This window comes from Macrotis lagotis, chromosome X, assembly GCF_037893015.1.
Source record: "Macrotis lagotis isolate mMagLag1 chromosome X, bilby.v1.9.chrom.fasta, whole genome shotgun sequence".
NCBI lineage: Eukaryota > Metazoa > Chordata > Mammalia > Peramelemorphia > Peramelidae > Macrotis > Macrotis lagotis.
In genome coordinates, this window is record NC_133666.1 from 156,073,438 (window position 1) to 156,091,151 (window position 17,714).

Genomic DNA, 17,714 nt, shown 5'->3' on the forward strand with positions numbered 1-17,714 from the left:
ACCAAAGACTATTACCTTTAATTTTTTTAAAAAAAGTTATCTTATTAGATAATTTTGCTATCACTTACACTTTATTTTTCTTCCTTAAGGATATGATTTCTCTTTCATCACATTCAACTTAGATCAGTGTATATCATGGAAACAATGTAAAGACTAACAGACTGCCTTCTGTGGGGGTGGGGTGGGGGAGGGAAGCAAGATTAGGGGGAAAATTGTAAAATTCAAAAGAAATAAAATATTTCTAAAAGTAAGAAGAAGAAGAAGAAGAAGAAAGAAGAAGAAAGATGAAAGAAGAAGGAGGAGGAGGAAGAAGAAGGAGGAGGAGGAGGAGGAGGAGGAGGAGGAGGAGGAGAAGGCCATGAGAGGCAAGGCAGCCAAATGCTCTGAGTTAGAGAAGAAATTGAAGAGATGGATAGAAGAGCAAAGGGCAAGTGGAATTCCTGTATCAACAAAGTTCAGGCAAGAAGAATTACTGATGGAAAAGAAGTTATTGATTTCAAAGGACACAATTGATGCTTCAGGTTCATAATGCATTGAGCATGTGTCTATGCACCAGACTTGCCCAGGGAGAGCTTGTGGTCAACCACAGACCAGAGCACAGGAAGAAGAGCAGTCAGAGCCATTCCTAAGACAGAGATTCCTCATCAAACAGATGAGGATGAGCTAATGGATGGGAGTTTTGACAGTGATGAAGAGTTATATGAATTTTATGATGAATAAAACTTGAGTTCAATAACTTTTCATATTATTTTTCAAATTTTAGACCCCAAATTAAGGTGTGTCTTATACATAGGAAAATATGTATAATATTGAGAAATGGTTACCTAGAGTTTATCTTTAATAAAAGACAATGTAATGTTCAAGTGTTTATTATTCACTGAGCCTGTAGTCAGTCATGTATGATTGAGAGCTCAAAAAACATAAGTTTTTTTTGGGGGGGGGAATATATTCATTGGCACAATCTGAAGTTAGAGTCTTCAGTAGATAGGAAATTTTAGTACTTGTCCATTAAGGGAGTTTCCTGATATATTTTGAGTTCATGTCCATCAGGGTCACAAGGATGGTTATCAGTAATTTCATTAACTTAAGAAAAGGCTCTTCCCTTTCTTTAGAGGCTTTCTCAAAAATGCTAAATGATCTTCACAAAGCATGTCCCCTTTCAAGTCAGAAAGATTATCTTGATCTGATACTTTTACAAAAGATATTTTTTTATAAGTCAATGGGGTTAAGTGACTTGCACAGAGTCATACAGTTAGGTAATTATTAAGTGTCTGAGGTCAGATTTGAATTCCTGATTCCAGGGCCAGCCCTCTATCCACTGTTGGCACCTAGTTCCCCCAAAATGATAATTTATTAAGAGAAGGCTCTAAAGACAGTTTCACCTTTTCTAATTTGATCTGATTATGAGGAGGTATTATGTAAAAGGTGAATTTCCAAGCACTTGTATTCTTAGAAATAAATGTATACATATATACATATATATGTATGTATGTTAAGGCAAATTCATTGTTCCCAGTATAAATTGTAGAATAGTTGTTAATTTTATTGGTAGAAGAAATTGCTTCATGGGGAATTCCCTACAACTAACTCATTCACAAGTTGGATTAGGGAAATTATTATTTTTATGCATTCCTTTTTTATATGCATTTATCAAAGGCAACTAGTTGGTACAGTGGATAGAGCACTGACCTTGGAATCAGGAGGACAGGAGCTCAAATCCAGCCTTAGACACTTGACACTTACTTGGGAAAGTCATTTAACTCTGCTTGCCTCTCATCCAGAGACATCTCCAGTCATTCTAATTCAAATCTGGCCACTATACCCAGATGACTGGAGGAAAAAGTGACACTGGTAACTTAGCAGAGCACCTCCTCACTCAAATCCACTTCATGTGCCTGTCATGACATCACCTCCCCTGATGTTATGGTTTTCTTCAAGAATGAAGGACAAACATTATCCTCATCATGCATTTATCATTTAAACACAACATAAGTTGTCTTAAAGTATTCCTTCATTAAGGGGGAAAATCACATTGAGAGATGCATTGAAAAGGAATATTTTGTTATAAGCACTAGTTTAACTAGATTAAATTAGGAAACTTTTATGCTATCCAATTAAAATTAGCATAGAATTATTAACATTTGACTATCATTGAAATTAGTGAATACCTTGAAAAATTGTTAAGACAATAGGGGAAAGTAACATGAGTACTGGTTTTTATTTTTCCTAATTTTTCCCACCAAAGTCCATTTATAAGTTAGGCATAAAGCCACAACTTCCCTTTGTTTTCTCCAACTTCCTATTCCTAGCAGCTTCTGCATTCAGCCATGGAATCAGAATTACACTAAATTAACCTTATCAGTGCAGTATAATATTTGAATGCAACTATTTAAAGAACTGAAATCCTTGTACATCAAAAAAAAAAAATCATGCCCAGTGGTATAGAACTATAATCCAAAATGCAGCTTATAAAACTAAATGTTTTATGTATAAAGGATTTTTTTTTAATCCAACACTAAATACATGCATTTAAGAAGAGAAGCAGGAATTAGATTTCAAAGCACAAGAATGATAATTTGATCTGTCAAGTTTTGCTTTCCTATATATAAAATAAATCAATTGGCCTAGATGTTTCTTTCTAGTCCTAACATTTTATGATTCTAACAGTTAGTAAATAAACATTTGTGAACTGTCCAGGATGTACCAGAAACTGCTTAAGTGTTAGGGATTCAAAAAAGAGACAAAAACCTGTCCCTGCCCTCAGGGAGTTCATAATTCAATTCTGGGTCAGATAATGGGATTCTATGACAAAAGATAAAACTGAAATTAACTTCATTTATATTCTTTTCAAAAAAGACAAAAACAGATATAGACACACTCCCAAAAGAGCTTCATGACAAGAGTCTAAGAATAAATGGGCACATCTGTCCTTTTTGAAATTTTTGCTATAGGACCCCAGAGCTTACTTATCACATAACCTTCAAACATTAAAGAACTTATAAATGTAACAGAGCACCAGCTAATAAGGGTCTAGTCTGGGGAGCAAAATTAGGGGACTCGTGAATATTTGAACCTTCTTCTGAAATTATTTAAAAATGTGGAATGGAGGAGCCCTGCCTTCTACTCAGAGTAAAACAAAGTTCTCTTTGCCTTTCCTATCCATTTTCTGTGGTAAAGAAAAGCTAATTAATTAATTCCATGTATTTTATCCTAGTGATGATTGAGGAAAGAATTTCTGTAACTCTCCTAGAGGACACATTTGTCTAGTTTCCCTCCTTAAAAGGAATAAAGAAAACTTTTTTGTTAATAATCTCAATAATCTCTAATAATCTCTTGCTAATAATTTTCTGAAATGACAATTGATATAAAACTTTTACTCTGTTGTTCTTTGGTTCAGAGATATCTCTATGGCTGTTTGCTTATTTTATTTTATTTTTCAGAGTTAACAGATGGTATATAACCTTTGTAAGCACTTTGGTATTTTTAGTTAACAGTTTACATAACTTCAGTGGCTCTTTGATCATTTATTTTCAGAGTTTGACTGTAGAAAGAAGTAGCTACCATTGACCTCTTTTCCCCACCCTATTACCAATAAGTCTATGAGGGCATGATATGGTTGATTTTTCTATTTCTATTGTGTTTCATTCTTTTCTGCTCTTAGGTGAAGGAATGTTAGAGATAGAAAAGAGTTATGTTATGACCTTATAAGACTTGAAAGGTTGAAAAAGACACCAAAGGCACAGGACCTGGACTTTTACCAGTTTTCCAGTAGTTAGTTCCAGTAGTTGGGGGATTGTGGTATGGGAATATGGCAGTATACAAAGATCTTTAATAGCCTAGATTCTTATTACACACCAATAAAACTTAAAAATGTACAGTTCAAAAAGAAAGGGTGAGAATCACCCATAGATTTCTTCACCCAGTCAAGGAATGAACAGAATACTATAATTCTGCAGAAATCCTAAAGTAGATAAAGCAGCTTCAGGGCAATGGGAGAGGAGAGCCAAAGCCCAAAGCCTAGGAGGACCTTGGAGTTAAAGAAAGACCTTATCTAAGGACCAGCCCAGGGAAATTTGAAACTGAGTGGTAGGAACCTTGTCTGGGGAACCATTAGCCTCAGGAATCCTATGGCAAGAAGGTGGGATCTAGTCATAGCTACCATATTTAGGGCCAGTCAGAGCCTACTCATACTGCTCAACAGTGGAGAAATGGAATTTCATCTCTAAGTACAAGCCTCCCAATTTAGAAAACAAGATTGTTGAGATAAGAAAATCAAGGAAAAGACAGAATATTATGAAGCAATACCTTGGATTGAGGAAATGGTCAGAGTTTATATCCCAAGCAAGAGACACAACCTACAAGAATAAAGCCTCAGGAAAAATTGAATGTCCTTAAAAATTAGAATGGGCAAAATAGAAAAGGCATTATTGAGTCACAAAATAAATTTTAAATAAACCTGCCAAAATACTGAAAAAAAAAGCAGAAGACCATCCAAGAAACATTATAACTATATATCTCTACCTATCTATATATCTAAACATCTAAACTGACCTGAAAAACACATCAAAGAGAGAAATTCTAAGAATTATGGGATCAAATGAAAATAATGACCAAAAAGAATGTGAATCTGTTGTCAACCTGAATTCAAGAAAAAACAACCAATATAACAAGGTTTGATCAAGTCAAATGAGTTCCAGGTCAGGTTGGCACATAGCAAGCTTTGAGGTATCAGAGGAGGGGGCTGGAAACAGGGTTTATATAGATTACTAAGGCAAAGGGGAGACCTAAGCTGTAGATAGAAGTTTAGGCAGAAGGAATGGCCAGGCTGCAGTGGAAGGTAAATTGTTTTGCATAACAAGTGAATGTCCATACAGAAAGCTTGGGAATCTCTGGAGGGGGAAATTCATGGGTCTGGAAATGGAGATAGGTTAGATTCAATGACTTGAGTTTAACACTATTATTTCAAGAAATTATAAATTAAAACTATCTAAAACTCTTGGAACCAGAAAGTCAAGTGAATATAAAAAGAGTAGGGTAGGAGGAAAGACAAGAAGAAAAAATACAGACCAATTGGAAGAAAATGCAAAAAAGACAGCTAAGAAACATAACTATTTATGAACATGAATGGCACTAACTCCATAAAACAGAAGTATTGAAGGAGAAATATTTGTCTAAGCTTTTAATATTAAGGGACTATTATCTGTACTTGTCTGATATTTTCTGTGGGTCTCTGACTTCTTCTCCATTGATCGGTAACCCTCTTTTTAATGTAAATTCACCAAGATAATAGAAAGCACCTTCAGCCCTTCTTGGCTCCTAGCCTTCCAAGGATATCCGATTCTAGGTGGATCACTCTTTGAACCCCCTCCCCCTCACTCCCCTTTGCACAGGAGGTGGGCAAAGCTCTTTATAAAAATTTGGCCAACACCCTCCTCCATAGCTGGTTCCATGTGGGGTCTAAGCCCATCTAACTGTTTTCTTTTCCTCATTTCCCTTAGGCTCTTTAACTTCAACTTTTGTTAATTAGCCTGTCCTTTAAGTAGTTCCCTATCTCCCAAAGAGCCTAAACTGTAAACTATTTGTGGTCGCCTGTGAACTTTCTGTAGTATCTTGTGAACTTTCTGTAATAACATGTGAACTTTACAGTAACCTGAGAATTAAAATCTAAGCCTTTTGTATCTCCTGATTCAGATGGTCTGTTGTTTTTCACTTGGAACAAGCCCCTTTCTCTGAGGTTACTCTATTAAGTGGATAGCAGAAGTGATTAGAACACTGATCTTGGAGAAAGGACAGGAGTTTGAATCCAGCCTCAGACACTTAACATTTACTAGCTGTGTGACTTTGGGCTAGTTACTTAACCCTGATTGCTTCACATTGGTTGTCCTAATTCATGTCTGGTCACTGGACCCAGATGGCTCTGGAGGGGAAAGTGAGGCTGGTGATTTAGCACAGTTCCCTCTAATCTAATTCAAGTGCTTTTCAGAGCATCACCTTGCTTCTTTGAGAATGAAGGACAAACATTAGCAGAAGGGATTAGTAAACAGAGTCAAACAATTCCTTGTTTACAAAAACAAATCAAACCATCCTATTCCCCCCCCCCCCAAACAATTAAAGATTCCTGTGGAGTTAAAAAAAGAAAGTGAAGGAAAATCTATGATACTTCAACTAATTAAGAAAAAATAGAAATTATGATTTCAGATGAGCTACTAAATATAAAATTATAAGAGATAATGAATCAATAGTAATGCTTAACATGTATGAGCTAAAAACTTAAAAGAATAAGTCAATTGAATTAAAGGAAGAAATGGATAGTAAAACTATAACAATGGAGAACTCTATATCCTTTTTAGATCTTGATAAATTTGCCTAAAAAATCAGAAAGACATTAAGGACCTGAATAGAGCTTTAGGAAAATTAGAGATAATAGTTCTTGTTTGATCTTGCTGCATATGTGTGATGTTACCAAGGACTAAATTGATATCCTAGCTTTTTGTATCTTTTGGAGATTTCCACAATCAGAGCAAGTAGCCAATGAAAGGCATGGGTACATGTACAGTATACCTACTGAAAAGATCAATGCTGCCTGCTTTGGGTAATGGTTATATTGATATAATCTAAATATTTTAATTCAACTACCAAAGATGGTAGTATATGTTACCACCATTAGCATCCTTTGTAATCCCCACTTCTCTGTACTGTTTCTGTTGTTCTTCCTTTCTGTTATTGCTGTATGCATATTATCAACTCCCAATAGGAATACTATTTTGTTATCCCCAATTCTCTCTATTATTATTGCTTTTCCTTTCTGCCATTACTATATGTATATTGTCAACTCCCAATAGACTGGAATCTAGACTGTGTGTGTATCATGGAAAAAACCACAAGTTGAAGACTTTTGCTTTCTCTTCGAGAGGAAAATGCCTGCCTTTGATGACTTCTGCTAAGTACTTCCCCACCAGTGCTTCTGTTTTTGCTTGTTCTTTTATTTGTCATCTACTTTGTTCTGCATTTTTACATTGTTACATATGGCCCTTATGGATATACCTTGGTCATGTTCTCTGACTTACTCTACTTCCCTTTTCCTTCCTCTTGATAGTCAGCCCTCTGAGAACACCTACATCTCCAGACCCATCACCCTGTCCAAAGGTTCTCTACGTCCTTTCACACAATATTATTGCAAATTGACTATCTCATATCAAAAATCTAGCTGCTGTTCCTCATTCTATTTCCTCAGATCAAGTTGCCACCTCCTCTCCTCCACCAAGCTTCAAGCCACCTCTGATCTTCCTGCATGCCCTATATCACTCCTTTTCAATAGGAAGAAATCACTGAAGACTGGACCATCTTCTCCCTTCCATAAAGCATCCCCTCTGTCCTTTATAATACTTCCATCCCCTTTGCAGCTAGAAACTCTCCAAGCATGATGTGGGGTTAGCAACACTCTATCCCCTCATTGTCTAAGGTGACAGGTTAATCAATCTCCTATATTCTTCGTGGGCAAGAGATTTCCCTTGACCAGTGCAAGCACAATTGCTCTCACACCCGATTGACCCTAATCCCAAATAATTAAAACAAATAACTGGAATGTTGACTCCAGGCCTGGGTTTCCCAGGTGAGCCCAGTTGAGTATCATTTCCTGACAAAACAAAAACTAACTTCTATAGAAACTTCAAATAATTCTCAATCTCCAGGGAAAACCTAAACAATCCAGAGAGACCCCCAAATGACTCTCAATCCCTATGGAAACCATGCCACCTGGCTTCCTATATCCCATACCCTATAAAAGCCATGCTCTCCCCATTCTCCACTGCTAGAGTCTGTTCTGACCCAGTCTGCCATTTGTACCTTTAATAAACAGCTTTATATTGCATTTGCCTTCATTGCAATCCTTCTTAGACCATGGGAGCACCTTTAGACCTTTCAATTCTTTGCTAATTATGAAATGGAAATATACAAATTATATAACACTCAGCAATAGATGGCATCATTACAAAATCTGACCATGTTGGGATAAAAAGGACCTCACAAAAGTAGAAAAGTAGAAATAAACACATTTTTGCTGCTCTTATTGCAATAAAATTACATATACTAATAGACCCCTGAAAATTATGTAAAAATATTTGTAGGTGGGGTGGCTAGGTGGCACAGTGGATAGAGCACCAGCCCTGGAGTCAGGAGTACCTGAGTTCAAATCTGGCCTCAAACACTTAATAATTACCTAGCTGTGTGACCTAAAATATATATATATATATATATATATATATATATATATATATATATGCATATATATATATATATACATACGTATATATGTATGTATTTATAGACTAAATACAGAATTCCAAGAAAAGTGGGTCAGAAAGCAAATTTAAAAAAACCATTAAGAAAATGACAATGAGGGAATATATAGTAAAATTTGTGGGATACAACTAAAGCAATTCTAAGGGGAAAATTTATATCTTTTTTTTCCCTTAGGTTTTTACAAGGTAAATGGGGTTAAGTGGCTTGCCCAAGGCCACACAGCTAGGTAATTATTAAGTGTCTGAGACCGGATTTGGACCCAGGTACTCCTGACTCCAAGGCTGGTGCTTTATCCACTTCACCACTTAGCCGCCCCGAAAATTTATATCTTTAAAAGCTTTCATTAATAAAAGAAAGAACAATAAATAGATTAGGCATGAAACTAAAAAACACTTCAAACAGCAACAAGTCAGAAACCCCCAACTAAGAAACTAAATAGAAATTCTGAAAATTAAAGAGGAGATTAATAAAATTAAAAGCAAAAAAAGTTAGGATTGACAATATTATTATGATAGAATAAAAGGTATACTGTAAGCTAATTGATTAAAAAAGAGATAGAAAATGAAATTGTGTATGTCAAAAAAAAGGAAAAATCACAATTGAAGAAACACATGAAATCAGAAATTTTTATTCAATTATATGATAAAATTGATAAGGGAAATATAATATAAAATGCAATACCCTAACAAAAGAAGAATTAGATTGCTTAAATAATCCAATATTACAAAAATAAATGGAATAAATCATAAATAAAAGAAAAAATTCCAGGACCAGATGCATTTATAAGCAATTTCAATTAAATATTTTAAGAAAAATTAATAATATTAGATAAACTGTTTGCAAGAGGTAAAGGAGGCAATATGGTATCTTTTTCCTATAATATTAAATGATCTTAAAAAAAAGAGACAAAGCAGAAGTCAAAAACTATAGGTCAATTTACCAAATGAACATTGATATAAAAAAATTGAAGAAAGATAAAGATAAAGATAAAAAGATTATTATGATCAGGTTGAATATGTACCAGAAATAAAGGTTTTGATCAACATAAAACAATAAATGTACTAGAAAGCATGGGAATAAATGGACTCTTCCTTTCTGAAGTAAATATTTACCTAAATCCAAGAACAAACATTTTATGTGATATAGAAAAATTAGAATCTTTCTAGTAAAGTTGACCATTTTCACCACTTCTATTTAACATTGTCCTAGAAATATTAGTTATGGCAATAATAAATTAAAAAGAAATCAAAGGAATAAGTATAGGTAAAGAGAGAACAATTTTTTTTTTGGAAAGATATGATCCTTTATTAAAGAGTGAGCCAAAAAATTAATTGAAACATAACGAATTCAGAAAAGTTGTAGGATATAAAATAAAAATCACACAAATCATCAGTATTCCTGTATTATGAAGAAATACACCAAGAAAAATTAGAGAAATTCTGTCCAAAGTAAGATCAGAAGGTATAAAATATTTAGAAGTTTATCTACCAATATACACCTAGAAACTATGAATCCAACTCTAAGATACTTTGCCAAAATAAATAAATGACCAAGGAAATATTAATTGCCCATGGAGAGATTGATTTAGTATAATACTAATTAATCTACTTACTCAGTACTGAACCAATTAAGCTACTAAAAGATTATTTTCTATAACTCGCAAAAATTATTCTGAGAGTCATTTGTGAAATATAGGCAGCAATTCAGCTGAACCCTCCCAACATTCCCTCAAACTCTTTTAAAATAACATTTCAAATAAGGTTACAAGTCATTTTCCGATTGATAAATGGTCAAGAATATGAACAGTTTTCAAATGAAGAAATTAAAGCCATATATAATCATATGAAAAAATCCTCCAAATCATTACTGCTTAGAGAAATATAAATTAAACCAATTATAAGGTTTTACCACACACCTATCGGATTGGCTAAGATGACTAAAAGGGAAAATGATCAATAATGGAGAAGTTATTGGATTGTTGGTGGAGTTGTGAACTAATCCATCCATTCTGAAGAGAAATAAAACTGATCATAACCTTTGACCCAGCAATTCTAATACTAGGCCTATATCCAGAAGAAATCACAAAATATGAGAAAGGTCACACATGTTCCAAAATATTCATAGCAGCTCTCTTTGTAGAGGCAAAGAAATGGACATTGAGGGGATGCTTGTCAATTGGGGAATGGCTGAATAAATTATGGTATATGAATGTTACGAAATACTATTGTTCTATAAGAAACCCTGAATGGTTAGACTCTAGAGAAGCATGGAATGAATTATAGGAACTGATGCTGAATGAAGGGAGTAGAACCAAGAGAACATCATACACATTAATAATAACAATTGTGAGGGGTAGAGCCAAGATGGCGACAAGAAGGGATCGAGTCTTAGGCGCTCTCTGATAAAACTCATAAGCTAAGGACTCTAACTAAACTTTCCAGAGACAGAACCCACAAAGAGACCCAGTGAGGCAGTTCTCCTACTCAAGGTAACCTGGAAAAGAGCAGAAAGGCTTTGCTCCCCAGGGACTGAGGGGCGGCCGCCAGAGGGGTGGCCCACCAGAACAAAAGACCTTCGAACTTCAGCCTCCCGGAGGAAGCCCCAGGGCAGGGAGCCTCAGCTCACAGCACCAGGGGAGTCTCCTGAGCTGCACCCTGGGGAGCACCAGGCACAAAGTGGGGGACCTCTGCCAGAGCAAGCACGTGGAGCCCAGCCCTCAGGGCACACAGCCAGCAGCTTGGTCTTTCTGCAGCCCAGATCCAGAAACAGAAGCAGGTGGAGCGGGTAAGCAGGAGCCCCCAGGGCATGAGCCCATTGAGCTGAGGGAGGGGAGTGAAGAGAGAGAGACTGCAGAGCTCTGTCCTCTGACCCTGGAACAGGACACTGAGGCTCTGACCACATTTAGGTCCTGATAGCAGTCTAGGACCCACGTACAACAGCAGGGCCCCCCACCTCAGCCCTGTGGCAGAGGAGGGTGGTTATGGTCATTCACAGACCAGGAGGGAGGACAGAGCCTCACACACTGAGACCCTTGTGGGAGTGTCCCAAAAGCTCAGGAAGCACCCCCAAACCAGGCCCATGCTGGGAAAATGAGCAAGCCGAGAAACAAGAGGAAGACCATTGAGAAATATATTGCAAATGAGCCCAAGAAGGATCAAAATACTCAGTCTGAAGATGGGGAAGCACAAGCTCCTGCATCTAAAGACTCCAAGAAAAACAGAAATTGGGCTCAGGCTATGACAGAGCTCAAAAAAGACTTTGAAAATCAAATGAGGGAGTTGAAAGAAAAACTGGGAAAAGAAAGGAGAGAGATGCAGGAAAAACATGAAAATGAAGTCAGCAGCTTAGTCAAGGAAATCCAAAAAAATGCTGAAGAAAGTAGCATGCTAAAAACCAGCTTAGGTCAAATGGATAAAACAGTTCAAAAAGTCATTGAGGAAAAGAATGCTTTGAAAAGCAAAATTGGCCAGATGGAAAAAGAGATAAGAAAACTCTCTGAGGAGAACAAATCCTTCAGATAAAGAATAGAATTCAGGGAGATTGATGAATTTATCAGAAATCAGGAATCAATACTTCAAAACAAAAAAAATGAAAAATTAGAAGAAAATGTGAAATATCTCACTGAAAAAACAACTAATATGGAAAACAGACTTAGGAAAGATAATTTTAGAGTTATTAGAATACCTGAAAGTCATGATCAGGAAAAGAGCCTTGACATCATTTTCAAAGTATTACTACAGGAAAATTGCCCTGATATTCTAGAAACAGCGGGCAAAATAGAAATGGAGAGAATCCACCGATTCCCCAGAGAAAGAGATCCCAAAAAACCAACCCCTAGGAATATTATAGCCAAGTTCCAGAACTCCCAAGTCAAAGAGAAAATATTACAAGCAGCCAGAAGGACACATTTCAAATATCACGGAGCTGCAGTCAGGATCACACAGGACTTAGCAGCAACTACACTGGAAGCTCGTAGGGCTTGTAATATAATATACCAGAAGGCAAAAGAGCTTAGAATGCAGCCAAGAATGAACTACCCAGCAAGACTGAATGTCTTCTTCCAGGGAAAAAGATGGACTTTCAATGAACCAGGGGAATTTCAAATGTTCCTTTTGGAATGGCCAGAGCTGAACAGAAGGTTTGATCTTCAGATACAGGACTCGGGTGAAGCATGGAGATTGGAGGAGAGGGGGGAAAATATGAGGGACTTGATGATGATGAACTGCATGTATTCCTGCATAGAAAAATGACACTGATAATACTCATATGAACCTTCTCAGTTAACAGAGCAAGTAGAGGGAGCTTTTATAGTTGAAGCACAGGAGAAAGATGAATTTGAAGATAAAATATGGTGTAAAAATTGAGTCAATAGAAAAAAAGGGAAATGGAATGGGAGAAAGAAAAAGGAGAGGGGGAATAGGCCAAGATATTTCATATAATAAGATTTTTTTTATTACAATGAGCTATTGCAATGATATGGAAGGGGGTAAGCAAGGGGGAATGAGGGAACCTTTGCTCTCATCAGAGGTGGCTAGGAAAGGAAACAGCATATATACTCAATGGGGTATAGACATCTGGAGTAAGAAGGAGGGGGGAGCAGGGGGAAGGGGTGGGGATGTGAATAAAGGAGGAGAGGATGGACCATGGGGGGAGAGTGGTCAGATATAACACATTTTCTTTTTTACTTCTTGCAAGGGGCTGGGATTGGAAGGCCTGTCCAGGACCATGGGGCCAGGTGGATTCTGGGCCTAAGGGGTGGTATGGGGGCCCAGGGCTTCTTGGCCCCAGGACCAGGGATCTGTCTGCTGCGCCACTCAGCTACCCTACAGCAGAGTCAGAGTGAAAAGAGAGAGAAAATAGAGTACATGGTAGTGGAGAAATAAGAAAGGAGGGAGTTGTAATCAGCAATGACAATGTTGGAAAAATATGGAAGTAACTTTTGTGATGAACTTATCATAAAGAATATGATCCGCCCATGACAGAGTTGTCGGTGTTGGAACAAAAAAAAATAAAAGCAATTGTAAGTTGATCAACCTTGATGGATACAACTCCCCCCAGCAGTTCAGAGATCTAGGACACCATGGGAAGACCTGCTATGGACAATATGATCCACATCCAGAGGAAGAAAAACAAAACAAAATCTAAAAACCCTACAGAATCTGAATGAACACTACATTCACTTTTAAAATTTTTCTCTTATGTATTTCTTTCCTATCTCATGGATTTCTTTCTTTTCCTGTTTTTTTTTAGGTTTTTGCAAGGCAAGTGGGGTTAAGTGGCTTGCCCAAAGTCACACAACTAGGTAATTATTAAGTTTTTGAGACTGGATTTGAACCCAGGTACTCTTGACGCCAGGGCCGGTGCTTTATCCACTGCGCCACCTAGCCTCCCCTCTTTCTATTCCTTTAATCCTAATTTCTCATACCAAAAATGACTGATCTGTAAGCATGTTAAACATAAATGTATATGTATAATATTCACCTGACTGCTGCCAAGGGAAGGGGGATGGGAAGGAAGAGTGAAAGTAAATCATGTAACTTTAAAATATGTATAGACATATGGATGCATGTTGAAAAACTTTCATAACATGTAACTGGAAAATAAAATATCATTTGAAAAAATAATACTTCAAATAAAATTCTGGAGTGGTAGGACCAACAAAAAGTCAGAGTGAATCATTTTTTCTAGTCCAACACAATTTAAGAATCAGTAGAAGTAGTTTGTGATATCAGGGTGGTCATTGACCTGGAGAGCAGGGGCTCTCAGTCCACAAATGGTAAGGGGATCAGAAAACTGGTCAGAGAGTAAAAGAGATCCTTTGTGGCACTGGTTTCAAGTATCTTATTAAAATTGCCTATATACAGTTCTGAGTTATAATTATAGAAGGAACACTACTGCTTGCAGTCATAGGGGAGAAGGTGCCTGGTCACAATTCTGGGGAAGAGAAGAATGCTTAGGATCACACATAATGGTATAGGAGCCCTGGTTTTAGTTCCAAGGCAGAATGCTTGTGATCACTCACAAGGATGTAGGGATCCTGGTTCCAATTTCTGGGAAGAAACATGTGCTAGCACTTGAAACTTCAGAGAAAGAAGTCACTCCTAGGTAAAGACTAGAGTACTGGCAGATCAGAGACTACATGCTTCACCTTGAAGCATGTCACCTTGATCATATCACCTTTAAAGCACTGAAAACTTACAGATTCCAATAAATAACTCAGAAAATGGCAGTATGAAAATCCTGAAGCTTGGGACACTGACCCTTCATCTCAAAAGCAAAGCACAGCATAAAGTTAAAAGTCAAGAAATAAAAGGAAAAATGACCAAGTAACAATCATAAAAAGAAATGACCATAAAATTTACTATGTTGATTGGTAAAGTCAAGAAACTAAATAGAGATGAAAACAATGTCAAAATAGCTAAAAGCAAAGCTTCAAAGGAAAAAATGAACTGAACATAAGCCCAACAAGAATTTCTGGAAGCACTCAAAAAAGATATGCTATGTGACTGGCCCTAGAGTCAGGAGGACCTGAGTTCAAAGCTGACTCAGGCATGTGATACTAGCTGTATGACTCATTGCTTTGCAATTAAAAAAAAGATATGTGAAACCAAACAAGAGAGATAGAAGAAAATTTATGGAAAGAAATAAGAGTGATACAAGGAAATTATGTCCAAAGAATGAACAGTCTGGTAAAAGAGGTGCAAAAAAATGAAGAAAATAACAACTAAAAACAACTGGTCAAATAATAACAGAAGAACAAAAATCTATTGAAGAGAACAACTCCTTAAAAAGCAGAATAGGTCAAATGGAAAAAGAAGGACAAAACTGAAGAAGATAATTCCTTCAAAATTAGAACTGAGCAAAGTAGAAGCTAATGATCCTACAAGATATCAAGAAACAATAAAATAAGTCAAAAGAATGAAAAAAGAAAATGTGAAATATCTCAATGGAAAAATGACAGATCTGGAAAATAGCTAGGAGAAATAATTTAAGAATTATTGAACTACCTGAAAAACCATAATAAAAAATTTTAATCATATTTCAAGAAATTATCAACAAACTTGCCCTGATATCCTAGAATGAAAAGATAAAATAGAAATTGTATGAATCTACTGATCACCTCTTGAAAGAGATACCAAAATGAAACTACCAAGAATATTATTGCCAAATTGTACAGAACTCAGGTCCAACAGAAAATACTTCAAGTGGCTGGAAAGAAACAATTCAAATATTGTAGAGTCACAGGCAGGATCATAAAAAATCTAGCAACTTCCTCATTAAAAGAGCAGGGTACTTGGAACATGAAACTCCAAGAGGCAAATGAACTACTATTACAACAGAAAATAACATACACAGCAAAATTTAGTATAAACCTTAAGTGTATATTTAATGAAATAGAGAAATTTCCTGATGAAAAGTCCAGAATGGAATAGAAAATTTGACTGTCAAATAAAAGAGTCAAGAGAAGCATAAAAAAATAAACACGAAAGAGAAAAAAGGGGCTCAATTTGGTTAAAACAGTTTACATTCTCATATAGGAAAAAGATACATATAACTCCTAAAAAGTTTTTTTTCCCATTTAGGGAAATTAGAAGGAGTATACATAGATAGCAGACATACATAAGAGTTGACTATGATGGGATCATCTGACAAAATTAGACTCAGTTCTATTTTTTTGATAAATGAGTCTTTTAATAGAGAAACTTATAAACTCTCTCTCCCTAGTTTCCTTCTAATGTTGATTGCACTGGTTTTGTTTGTGCAAAACCTTTTTTAATTTAATGTAATTAAAATGATCCATTTTACATCCCATGATCCTCTCTAGCTCTTATTTGCTCATAAGTTCACCCCTTCTCCATAACTCAAACAGGTACATATGTCATTCTTGATGTCAAAATCACATTCTTTTTGACTTTAATCTTGGTTTACAGTGAGATATTCCAAACTGCTTTTCAGTTTTTACCATCATTTTTTTCAAATGTTGAGTTATAACTCCCAAGCCTTGGGTCTTGGGATTTACCAAACACTAGATTACAATTATCATTTACTACTGCATATTGCATAGTTGGACAGGTAGGTAGTGCAGTAGAAACTGTGCTTTGCTTAAGGATTGAGAAAGATGGATATACTGGGAGAAGGGGGAAGAGAAAAAAAGAATGGTGAAAATTATCTCACATGAAAAAGGTACACAAGGGAGAGGTTTTACAGTGGAGGGAAAAATGAGGGGTGGTTGGCAGGCAACTCTTGAACTTTAGAATTGACTCAAAGAGGGGAATAACATGCACATACAGTTGGGTAGAGTAATTTATCTTACCATATGATGAAGTAGAAGGTGAAGGGAATAAGGAAAAGGTATGAGGGCTGATAGAAAAGAGGTAGATTAGGGGCAGCTAGGTAGCATAGTGGATAAAGCGCTGGCCTTGGAGTCAGGAGTACCTGGGTTCAAATCTGGTCTCAGACACTTAATAATTACCTAGCTGTGTGGCCTTGGGCAAGCCACTTAACCCCATTTGCCTTGCAAAAAAAAAAACCTAAAAAAAAGAAAATAGGGTAGATTAAGGAAGGCGATAGTCAAATAGATCAGACTTTTGATGACAGACAGGGTAAAGGGGGAAAGAAAGAAAGGAGAGAGACAGAGGGAGGAGAGAGATGATGAACAGGATAAAATAGATTGGAGGGAAATACATGGTTAGTAATCCCAATAAATATGACCTAGATGAACTCACTCATAAAACAGAAGTGAATAGCAGAAAGGATTAGAAACCAGAATCCAACAATATGTTGTTTATGAGAAACAATAGCAAGGAGATTACAGTAATATATCACAAAGATTATCTTCTATGACAGGAATATAACTGGAATGAAGGGCTGGTTCAATATTAGGAAAACTATTAATATAATTGACCGTATCAATAACAACAACAACAACAACAATCATATCGTGATCTCAATAGATACTGAAAAAGTCTTTGACAAACTTATTCTTATTAAAACTTTAAAAAATAACACTTATTCTTATGAAAACACTAGGAAGTATAGGAATCAATAGAACCTTTCTCAAAAATGATAAGTAGTATCTATCTAAAACCAGGAGTAAGCATTATCTATAATGAGGATAAACTTAAAAGACTTTCCAATAAGATCAAGAGTGATGAAAAGTTTGTCCATTATCATCACTATTATTCAGTCTTATACTAGAAATGCCAGCTATAGCAATAAGATAAGAAAAAGAAATTGAAGGAATAAAAATAGAGAATGAGGAAACAATGCAACCCTTTTAGATGATATTTTGGTGTGCTTAGAGAACCCTAGAGAATCAAATAAAAATCTAGTTGAAACAATGAACAAATTCAGCAAAGTTTCAGGTTATAAAACAAATCCACAGATATCAGCATTTCTGCATACCAATATCA